This window comes from Boleophthalmus pectinirostris, unplaced genomic scaffold (genome assembly GCF_026225935.1).
Source record: "Boleophthalmus pectinirostris isolate CB_2022bp ecotype Guang Dong unplaced genomic scaffold, ASM2622593v1 HiC_scaffold_16, whole genome shotgun sequence".
In the NCBI taxonomy this organism is placed as follows: domain Eukaryota; kingdom Metazoa; phylum Chordata; class Actinopteri; order Gobiiformes; family Gobiidae; genus Boleophthalmus; species Boleophthalmus pectinirostris.
In genome coordinates this window covers 30253974-30265132 of record NW_026571095.1, presented here as the reverse complement: position 1 = coordinate 30265132, position 11159 = coordinate 30253974, and the positions used below count along the sequence as shown (strand labels likewise).

General features: G+C 38.6%; 1 long non-coding RNA gene across 1 annotated transcript; it reads right to left on the bottom strand.

The window, feature by feature from the left end:
* Positions 1 to 6439: 6439 nt before the first annotated feature.
* Positions 6440 to 10109, bottom strand: LOC129408313 (uncharacterized). The gene is made up of 3 exons (XR_008631877.1): positions 10036 to 10109; positions 8687 to 8778; positions 6440 to 7522 (listed from the first exon to the last, which is right to left on the bottom strand). It is a non-coding gene; the product is annotated as an uncharacterized LOC129408313 (long non-coding RNA).
* Positions 10110 to 11159: the final 1050 nt, after the last annotated feature.

Genomic DNA, 11159 nt, shown 5'->3' with positions numbered 1-11159 from the left:
TATTATGACATTAAATATTTACTCTTAATGGACTTTTATGAGCTTTAAGTCATGTTATAATGTTGTTTTCTCATCAAAAACAGACCTGGAGTTGTGTTTTGTTTCATTCACACATGTTTGAGTAACGCTTTATTATTAGTCTGTTTACATCCCCAAAGCTCAAAATGCTTAGTTCCACCTTGTGATGTCATGAAGTAGTAGTTTTCAAGTGAACAGCTCCTTTTACATTTAGTTCAGTAGAGATTGGTAATGTCAGGGCTCTAAAAAACACAACCACATGATATCACAATGTGGTAGGGATGTAACAATATCCCAAATCTCACGGTACGATATTTTCACGATATACATCTCTCGGTACGGTGTTTAATGTCTTTATTATATTTTGTGGAGGTTTACAAAATTGTGAATTCTTAAATGCTACTTTTTCCTCTTAAAATGCCTTGACAAGACTTAATCCAAAGAACTAAGACTTAAAAGTGCTTAGAACTGTTATTTCTTCATGTAGTTTGCACCAAAACGGAGCAAAGGATCATGGTCAATGTAGTTCCCTCTGGTTTTTTAGCTACTGCTGCACCATAACAATGAATTTAAGCAAAGAAACTTCGATTCGATACACTGTGACGGTCCACGATCTTATTGAGAGACTTTTGACGATACGATATCACGATATTTTGATTATTTTAAGTGTTTCCACTCTGAGAGAAGAACTCCTAAAGCCTGAATATGCAGGATTTGTGCGTTAAACATGTGTGAATGAAACAAAACACACTCCAGGTCTGTTTGTGATGAAGAAACAACATTATAACAGATCAGAAAATAGTTTAATATGAGCTCTTTTATCGTCACAAACATAATTTAGTACATTAGTAGAAGCTCTTGAGGTCAAAATAAGTCCACTGTGTTCTGTCTGTATGTAATTATAAAGCTTTTATTGTCCTCTCTGGTCTTTGAAAGTTGTGAAAATTGCTTATAAACTCATCGTGGTGAATAATTAGGATGTTCTGAATGCAAAAGTTAAGTGAGGAATAACTTTGGACCACTACAAACTATTACAAATTAACTAGTCCTGTTTTTTCACATTTTAAAACAGGAAAAAATAAGTGACTGTGCCTTTAACTCTATTATAATTTGCTTTAGTGGCCAGTGTATAGTTACAATTGACCAAACAGTTTAATTACATGGTTTAACTAAGAAAATATGACATGAGTGGCGTACAGTAAATTACATGTGTCCAGAGGTTTTATATTGATGTTCCTGAGCGTGACGATGACCAGTGTAAGTGAAGTGGACACGAGCCAGGTCTGATTCATCTCATTAATGACACTGCTCCCTCCAAACACACATGTTCTAGTGTTATTGTGTGATATAGGAAACCAAATAATACCTTAGTTTAGAATCCGTGTATCATTCGTTTTTCAATATAAAACTAAAAATAAGAAAATGAAAATGAAAAAACAACTATTTTCTTCATTATTTGTCTCCAAAACAAAATGAAAAAACGGATAATGATTTGTTTTTTTTAGTTTTCGATTTTGTGTTTAAATGAATAATGGAAGAAACGGATAACGGCCGTTTGAACCAGGTCTAAACCAGGTCTAAACCAGGTCTAAACCAGGTCTAAACCAGGTCTAAACCAGGACTAAACCAGGACTAAACCAGATCTAAACCAGAACAGAACCAGGACTAAACCAGGTCTAAACCAGGATTAAACCAGGACTAAACCGCAGTCCTTGTCTCAGTCCTGGTCTGGTCTCAGCCGCAGTCCTGGTTTGGTCTTGATCTCAGTCCTGGTCTGGTCTCGGTCTCAGTCCTGGTCCCTGTCTGGTCCTGGTCTCAGTCCTGGTCCCAGTCTCAGTGTTGGTTTCTTCCCGGTCTCAGTCCCAGTCTCGGTCCTGGTCTCAGTTCCAGTCCTGTCCCGGTCTCAGTCCTGGTCTCAGCCTGATCTTGTCCCGGTCTGGTCCCGATCTCAGTCCTATTCTGGTCCCGGTCTCAGTGCTGGTCTGGTCCCAGTCTCAGTCCTGGTCTCAGTCCTGGTCCTGGTCTCAGTCCTAGTCTGGTCCCGGTCTCAGTCCTGGTCTCAGTCCTGATCTTGTTCCGGTCTGGTCCCGGTCTCAGTCCTGCTCTGGTCCTGGTCTCAGTCTCGGTCCGGTCCCGGTCTCAGTCCTGGTCTCAGTCCTGATCTTGTCCCGGTTTGGTCCTGGTCTCAGTCCTGGTCCTGGTCTCAGTTCTGGTCTTGGTCTCAGTCCTGGTTTCAATCCTGATCTTGTCCCGGTCTAGTCCCGATCTCAGTCCCGGTCGGGTCCTGGTCTGGTCACGGTCTCAGTCTCAGCCCCCGTAGCCTGTAGTCCAATCATTATCCGTTTTTTCATTTTGGTTTTGGAGACAAATAATGAAGAAAATAGTTGTTTTTCGTTTTCTCATTTTTGGTTTTATTTTGAAAAATGGATGAACGAATGATACACGGATTGTTTAGCTCACTGTCACTTTTATTTTTAAGTTCTTAAAAAAATGTAATAAATATTGTGATTTATGTGCATAGGTCATGGAGAGGAGTAGACCTGTGTCCTGCTGTGTGACGAATCTTCAGTGGTGACGAGTCCAGTGAGATATGGTCATTGTCATGGACTATAAATCGACATGTAGCTAACACGCTCTGGCTCCATCAACTCTGGCTGCTACTGACTACACTGAAAAATTGTCACCCCTCTCTCTGTAACTGCTGCTGTGAGCCTCATGATTTTGGTTTTAAAATATTTATATTAAACTGCTCTACATGATCCTGCTGTTTTTTTTGTTTTTGTTTTGTTTGTTTTTTTGCTATTTTGTCCATAAATTATTTCCTTAAATGGAACTCAGCCCCTATAACTGCCAGCATCGATGAGCTTCATTTGAATGGAGCTGAATGCTATGGGTGACTCACACAGTCCTGGTTCAGTCCTGATTCAGTTCTGATTCAGTTCTGGTTAAGTCCCGGTTCAGCCCTGGTTCAGTCCTGGTTCAGTCCTGATTCAGTCCTGGTTCAGTCCGGCATCACAGTTTAAGTCATGACAACGGCCGTTATCCGTTTTTTTTTTTTTTTTTTTTCCTTTCATTTTGGTTTTGGAGACAAATAATGAAGAAAATTGTTGTTGTTTTTTTGTGTGTGTTTTGTTTTTTTTGCATTCTTATTTTTGTTTTTATTTTGAAAAACAAATGAACGAATGATACACAGATTGTCATCAGCGGTAAAATGAAGACTGCATACATATGTGCTGTTAAAACAATTTTGGTTTGATTTTCATCTGTTGCTTCAGTCCAGGGGAATTAAATTTGCCCCCCTAACAATAAAAGAAATTAAATTTGGTATTTGGAATGAATAATTTATTAATCTTAGGTAAATCTTTTATTCACAAATGTCGATGTTTTAAGGTAAAACCAAATATAACGTACTTTAGTAATGACCTAAGAATTTTTGTTGACTCATTGAACCTGATTGAAAAAAGAGGAGTCGGGTTTCTTGTATCTTTTTGTTCCTTTTTTTTACATGCTTTGTTCCTTTGATTACATGCTTTAGAATTTGCCCCCATGGTTCGTGAATGTACTTTTGTTTTGATTTTTCCTCACAACTGTGATTTGTTTTGTTTATCTTACTAGGTTTAGATGTGATCTTTGTATGGTGCCTTTTTGTTTGTATCTGGGAAGGAAAAAAAAAAAAAAAAAAAAACGTGCTGTTTGGAATCATCTCCTCTCTTCCAATCGCATGTACCCAGTGCGCTCGGAGTTGTGCGTCAGTGGAGAAATGATGAAAACTGAGGTGTGGTTGTAATTGTTGATTCACTGAACATAACAGAACGCTACAATGACACAAGAAAACTGGGACATTTTCTCAATTTTTCCTAGATTTTGTCAGACTTTCTACCGCTGGAAGTTGTCATCACATGTTTTGTTTCCAAAGACAAATAAATAAGACAATCACCGTCCCGCTCACAATTCACCCTTTATTGCATTTCGTTAACACACTTAAATTTGGCAATAGATAAATTACACACAACTAAAATTAAATAAATACATAAATAAAGAATAAATAATGCCTATCAGGACACTTGGTGCGTAACTGCGTAGGACTAAACTAACATGAACAGAAATAAACAAGATAAACAAGTGTGGCTATCGCTAATCAAATAGCATTAGCTGCTTAAACAAACTATGCTAACTGCTAATGGTTGGTGCATTCAGTTCATCTCAGAAAACCCGTTCAAATCAAACCAAACATGTTGAATATTTGTCAATGTGTAGCCTTGTTTTGTATGACATGTGTTTATAATGTACTAACTGTGAATGATTGTCGACAATATGTATGAAAAATAAAATAAAATGAAAATAAATGTGGTTTTGTATTCATTTCCATGATTTAAAGTTTTGAGGTAAGAATTCTTGTTTCTGAGTTCACCTGAACACACCCTGACCTTTAACCTCTATAACCAAAATAAATTAAAACTAAAACTAAATTTGACAACATAAGTAACGTTCTTCACACTTTCTCCAATTTCATATCTTCATCATTTTTAGGTTTAAAAATTTGCATTTAAAATTTACTTTAAATCCGTAAAAAAATTCTTGTTTCTGAGTTGACTTGAACACATCCTGACCTTTAACTTTTATATCCAAAATAAACAAAAACTTAAACAAAATTTAACATAAGTAGCATTCTTCAATCTTTCACCAATTTCATATCTTCATAATTTTTTAGGTTTAAAATTTTGCATTTTAAAATTTTCTAGTTTAAAATACACATGAATTCTTGTTTCTGAGTTGACTTGAACACACCCTGACTTAAAACATCTATATCCAAAATGTATAAAAATAAAAACTAAATTGACAACATAATTCTTCACTCTTTCACCAATTTCATATCTTCATCATTTTTAGATTTCAAAATTTGCATTCAAAATTTACTTTAAATCCACACGAATTCTTGTTTCTGAGTTTACTTGAACACACCCTGACCTATAACTTCTATATCCAAAATAAATAAAAACTAAAACAAAATTTTACATAAGTAGCATTCTTCAAACTTTCACCAATTTCATATCTTCATAATTTTTAGGTTTAAAATCTTCTAGTTTAAAATCCGTAAGAGTTCTTGTTTCTGAGTTGACTTGAACACACCCTGACTTATAACTACTGTCTGAAATTAATAAAAACTAAAACTAAATTTAACAACATAATCAGCATTCTTCACTCTTACACCAATGTCATATCTTCATCCGTACACAATAAAATATCATAATTTCCGAAGCGTTGCTAATTCCATAAATACTGTATGCAGCAAAAATACAATACAATATACTTCTCTGAGGGTAAACTGGACAAGTACAAATATGTAAAAATGCACACTGGACTCCGGGTGTCAACATATCCATACCATCACAAATAAATATGAATAAATAGCTCGAAAATGTACAGGATGCTCATTGCTTATCAGTTAAAGTGCTGTAAATATGACATCAACGGAGTATCGTGTACGGTATTTGGTTAAATAATGGACGATAATAACGGCGTATTGTTAAATGGGACGGTTTCTGCTAAAGATAAAGTGCCCACGTGTTCACAAGATGTAGTTTTAAATTAAGTTGAGCTGGCAGTAAAATATGGCTACTTCTGGGAATGTGTGTATTTTATTTTCAACAAATATCAAAACGTCAGATCGACAGTAAAATGAGCGGAACAAAGGACCAGTTGCGAAGGTAAACATTCTGTGATGAATAGTATTAGGCTCTAGTTACGCTAATTTGGTGTCAGAGCACAGACTGTACTAGTGCATGGACATAGCTAACGCACTTGCCGCTACATCCTAAACAGGAAGTGAGCATGGGTGCACTTCCGGTTTTGTATAAATCTGCTGGGACAGGGGTGACGGGGCTCAAAACTGGGACTCAGGTAAATAAGGACATTTGGTCACTCTACGTTATGGGTGACGTCACACTGCCGTACTTACTTTTAACACAAACTGACCATAAAGAACTGACTCTTTCACCTTTTTTGTGTAAAATCAAACACCTAAACAGGACGGAACAGAGGTTTCTTTAAAATGTGTTTAAGTCAATTTTGTATTCAGATAATATAAGAAAAACTCCTCAGTGTGTGCGTTGTGTCACCATGGTAACTGCAAAGTATAAATAGGTCAAATAGGTTTGATTGTCTATCTGACTCTGAGAATCGAGGACATTGCCTAGCGACACGCACTGACACGCCCCTTTTCCTCAGACACCGCAACTCGGAATTCAGAAGAACTCAGAGGAGACCGAGTTAAGTTTGCGAGATAGAATCCAAGATGGTTGCGGCCAGTTTAATTTTTAAGTATGAGCTGTTTTCATTGTGTTTGGATGCTTTGGTGACTTATATGACAGTTTCAGTTACTCGTTTTCAGTCACTTGTATCACTGCAATACCTTACTGCGTCTGCCTTTGGTTTTTCTTAGTCGTGTTGTGGTGAGGCCAATATTTAACAAAAACTTGTTTTAAACAGCTGCTAACAATAGCCAGGCTGGTGCCACCTAGTGTCTCAATTTCATTTCTCTCCAGCAACTAGGCCAGGAATCAGAATACACTAGACAGTTTGCAAAAACCCCGGAAGTGCAAGTTCGGGCACCAGCCAATCAGCGAAGAGCCATATATTCTGTGTTGGCAACGATTCCCGAGATCGAGGATTTAAAGCCGGAACAAAGAGAATGTTTGGTGAAGTTTATCAAGGAGAAAGACGTTATTGCCCTTTTTTCTATGGGATTTGGGAAAACCTTAATATACCAGTTATCCCCGTTAGTGGCGCATTACATACATCACGACCAAACAGCAGCAATTGGTTAAATTTAAAAAAGTACTCGCCTACCGTTGAGCGAACGAATTCTAATGCTGCGAGGTCAGAGGGTTTCAACGAAGTGAAACCAGTTGATAAATCAGGCTATGCTAACAGAAGATAAGTAACAACAATAACAGCTTTCCAGTTGGCGTCCATATTTTCCTTCAAGTCAAACTCGGGAAACCGGAAAGGGACGGCTACGGCATTAGCTATGTCCAGCTGTGCACAAAACATTATTAAAGGCTCGAAGTGTGGCCGTGACATCATATCTGAGATCCGAGTGGGTGACGGATCGATAATCAAAAGCACCATTAGTGCTACATGAACTAAAGCCTAAATGCTACAGGATGTCGCCTTGTGATGTTTTCAGTTTGTTTTACAGGCATCTTCAAATAAAACCTATCAAAACGCTCTACCCTGGTCCACTGTTCCGCCTGTTGTACTGTCTATACAACACTAACATTGACCATTGCTTCAATGTTTGCTGGTACAGAGAGGAGCGGTTACATGAGGAAAAGTGGGCGGAGTAAGTATAGTCCCCCTTTCTTCTGATTGGCTCCCCGCAGCTCAGTCTTTCTTCTGATTGGCCAGCAGAGACGCCTCCCACCGCTGTGCCATGGCGTTCTGTCGTCTGGGCACCGACGTCAGGCTGGAGGGGAACTGTGGGGCACACTCAGCTTAGCCACTGGGCACGGGTGAAGATGGAGGAGATGAAATGAACAAATGAATGAGTGATTAATGGATGAACTTACCAAAGTGAAAGGTGCATGTTTGTACAAATCAATCAAGGAGGAAGATGGATAAAAAATTAATTATAAAGAATCACAGTGGCAGTGTATGACATGATAATGACAACAGATTGGATGTAAACAAATGTACAGCAAAACTATAGACCAGGCTACAATTAAAATGACTTGAATTCTGAACAGGAATGTTGTTTTGAGACTTCTGACAAAGTTAAGATAGATTTTAATTGGTCTATATTTTCTGATAAGCTCTATTAGCTCTACTGATTTCTTTACTGGTAGAACCTCGTTTACCTCCGCTGACTCAGCACCGAAAATGCCTAATTTCTGTGCAGTTTATGGTTGCTGCAACCGCTCTAATTGGGAGAAAGACAAACGTTTTTTTTTTGTTTGTTTTTTTTTTTTTCGTGTACCGAAAGTGGTGTGTCACAAGGGAGCTAGTATTTAAAAACTTACAGAAAAAAAGTGGATCAATAATCTCTGGCTAAAAACAGGAGGCGTGGAAACAGACAGTGCTAGAGTTCACAGCGACCACTTTGTAACCGGTAAGGATTGTGTAATTTATTAATTAATATTTTCAAGTTTAAGTTTTTTGGGGCAATCATTTAGAACAACAAGCATCGTAAGTGACAGGTAAACTGTTGCATTACAGCTTCTAACTTGTCACGCAAAAAGCTTTTTTTTTAATCATTATTTTAGATTATCCTAGTGCAGCGGGTGATTTTAATTCTAAATAGTTGTACGGCTCCAGGCTTTGAAAGGCTTTCATTTGGCTCAATGTAATACGAGGTCTGCAGCACCAGATAATGTATTATATTCATCGCCTCAACGCCACGAAAATCATCCAAATTGTATGAAAAGTTCGACTTTTCCATATTGTACGGGTCATAACCTATATTTAGACTTAGGGTTACTTGAGTGAAACCTGCCAATACTGTTAGAATGGTAGCTGTTGTTAGCAGGGATGACTAAACCTCTGACATGAGCTCATTTCTGATGTGAAATGCGCTCATGCACTCATCAGGGTGAATGATTAGGATGCAAGGAATATAGTTTGAGCTTTAGTCCAGTAGATAATAAACTATAGAGTAGATAAAGCTTACCTTGTGGTCACATGACAGGCTGGAGCGTTCCATTCTGCGCATCCTGGAGGGGGAGGACGGAGACGACACACATCTGTCTGCTACCTCTGGAACTGGACACAGCAACAGCCAAACATGATAGAGACATTACTTCATAAATGATGATGTCAAAATCTGTTCACATCCAGTAACAGTGTCCTTCAGCAAGATGCATTTTCTCTTATTTAGAGGTGCCCTAAGAAACTTTTCACCTGCTTGTCCACATGAAGATGCTATTGCAGGGGTCAGAGATCAAGAGACCTTTTTAGCAGACAACCTGTAAAAAGCCAAACCACATGCACAGTCTGACCACAGCACCAGAGTCAGGGAGAAAAAGAGACACAAACTGGACAATCCAGAGAAGAGGAAATTGCTGCTGCACAAACTCTGGTCAGGAGAGTGTCTGAACCTGAGTTTTATGAGGTGTTCTAAGAAGAGCTGGTTCTGTTATTGAATAGCAAAAGCTGATTATCACTTTGAAGACTTCCACAATGTGAAGTTGCGTGTTGAATCACAACTACAAGAGCTGTTAAGTGATGATATCACTTCCAGGTCTAATCTGAATTTCATAGCTGATTTGTAGCTTTGTTTTTTCATCTTGCCACAATGCTGCCTTGGACCCAGGAGTGATATTACACTTACCAACTCTATGCCTGCATGTTTTATTTATTGATCAGACTTTTGTCTGTCACTATGGCTGTTGTTTGCTGCTCTGCACAGGACACATGCAGCCTCTGGTAGGCGAGTGAGAGATTGGAAGTGTTTTTGAGTGAGAGAAACATGATCAGTTGTGAAGCTGTGTTGTCAATGGCCAAGAGTCACATGGTTGTCTGAGGGCACAGTTTCTCCATGATACAGACAATAGTAGGGCTGGGTATCGTTAAGAAATTGTTGATACGATACATACCTCAATACACAGGCCACGATACAATACAGTGCAGTTTTGATTCAATATAGATATATTTCAAATCAATTCGATACAGTTTAATAAAAAATAAAGGCTAAATGATGGCTGTGATAATAAAATTCTTTGTTAAGTCACTTCTCGTGCAAAGTTCATATGAAACACAAACATTTTAATCATCAAAACAGTAAAAATATCAAATGTGTTGCATAAATGAGTTTCCTTCCCATAAACAAGCAACAAAACTCTAGCGTTGTAACAAAATAATTTACTAAAATATACCAAAAAATACTCTTGGTGATATATCGATACAGCAGTCCCCGATATCGATACTGTATCATCACATTAAACGATAAGGTATATTGATATTTTGATATTTTTGCACACCCATAGACAATAGACAGACAGTATTGGTGTGAGCTCTCACCGTTGGCGCTGATGTTGTCAGTGAGGGCCGGGGACACCAGCACAGTGTGGTACTTCTCCCTCCTCCCTCTGAACACATCCTCCCTCTGCCTCCTCCACTCCTCCTCCCTCTGCCGCACCAGACGGATCTCCTGCTCCACCAGGGACTGGCTGCTCAGGGAACGCAGCTTGAAGAATGGGTTGGAGGTGAACGTGCTCTCCTGACAAACACCAACACATCCAAGTCCAGAAGATTAGACACGTGTTACATTGCTCAGACCACTTTTATCTAAAGATGTAAAGTTAAAGAGCTGGAACCACCGTGCTGCATGAGGGTCAATTTAAGGATTGAGAAGTTTGTTACCACCTCAGAAACAGACCTGGAGTTGTGTTTTGTTTCATTCACACATGTTTTCGACTTGGACTTGCCTGTATTTGACTTGGGACTCGACTCGGACTTAAGGTCAAAGACTCGAGACTTACTTGAGACTTGCAAAACGACGATGACGACTCTGCCACCATAGGACTTTTATTTTTCCATTTCCATGGAATCACACAAGCGCTACCTCCAGAAAGTTATGCATTGCCCAATTAATTTAATTAATTTAAGGAGCATGACTTTATTGTAGATGTTTTTTCTGCCTTCTAAGTGTTTTTTTTTTTTATCTATACTTTAGTTCACACACAAGTACACACAAAACCCCTATTAAACAGGTCTCTGTCTGTTTGTGGCTAAGTACAGATCACTGTCTTTCCCAGCAGTGTCAGAGTGCAGGTTCTAAATCCAGTTCTCATCTGTTTCTGCGTGTGTTTTAGTGTTTTAGTGTGCGTGTGTGAGTGTGTGCGAGTGTAACCTCAGTGTGAGTCTTCAGACGAGGTGTTGCCTTCACAGTTCACAGCTTTTCCAACACTTTGCCCTGGTGCCGTCATCACACCTCGTCTCGTTTGCACCCGAAATGACTAATGTGGTTATTTATAGGATTTATTTCATTCCTTTTCCATTTTACATCTTGATTCTGAGCAGGTTTTGACTCAGATACGCTTTCAAATTATTCTGACTGGATTTGAAAAAGTGGGGGAAGTTGTCTTGCACTGGAAAAATGCTCTTGGGTGAGATTTGAACCATCAGTACAACACAAAGAGATG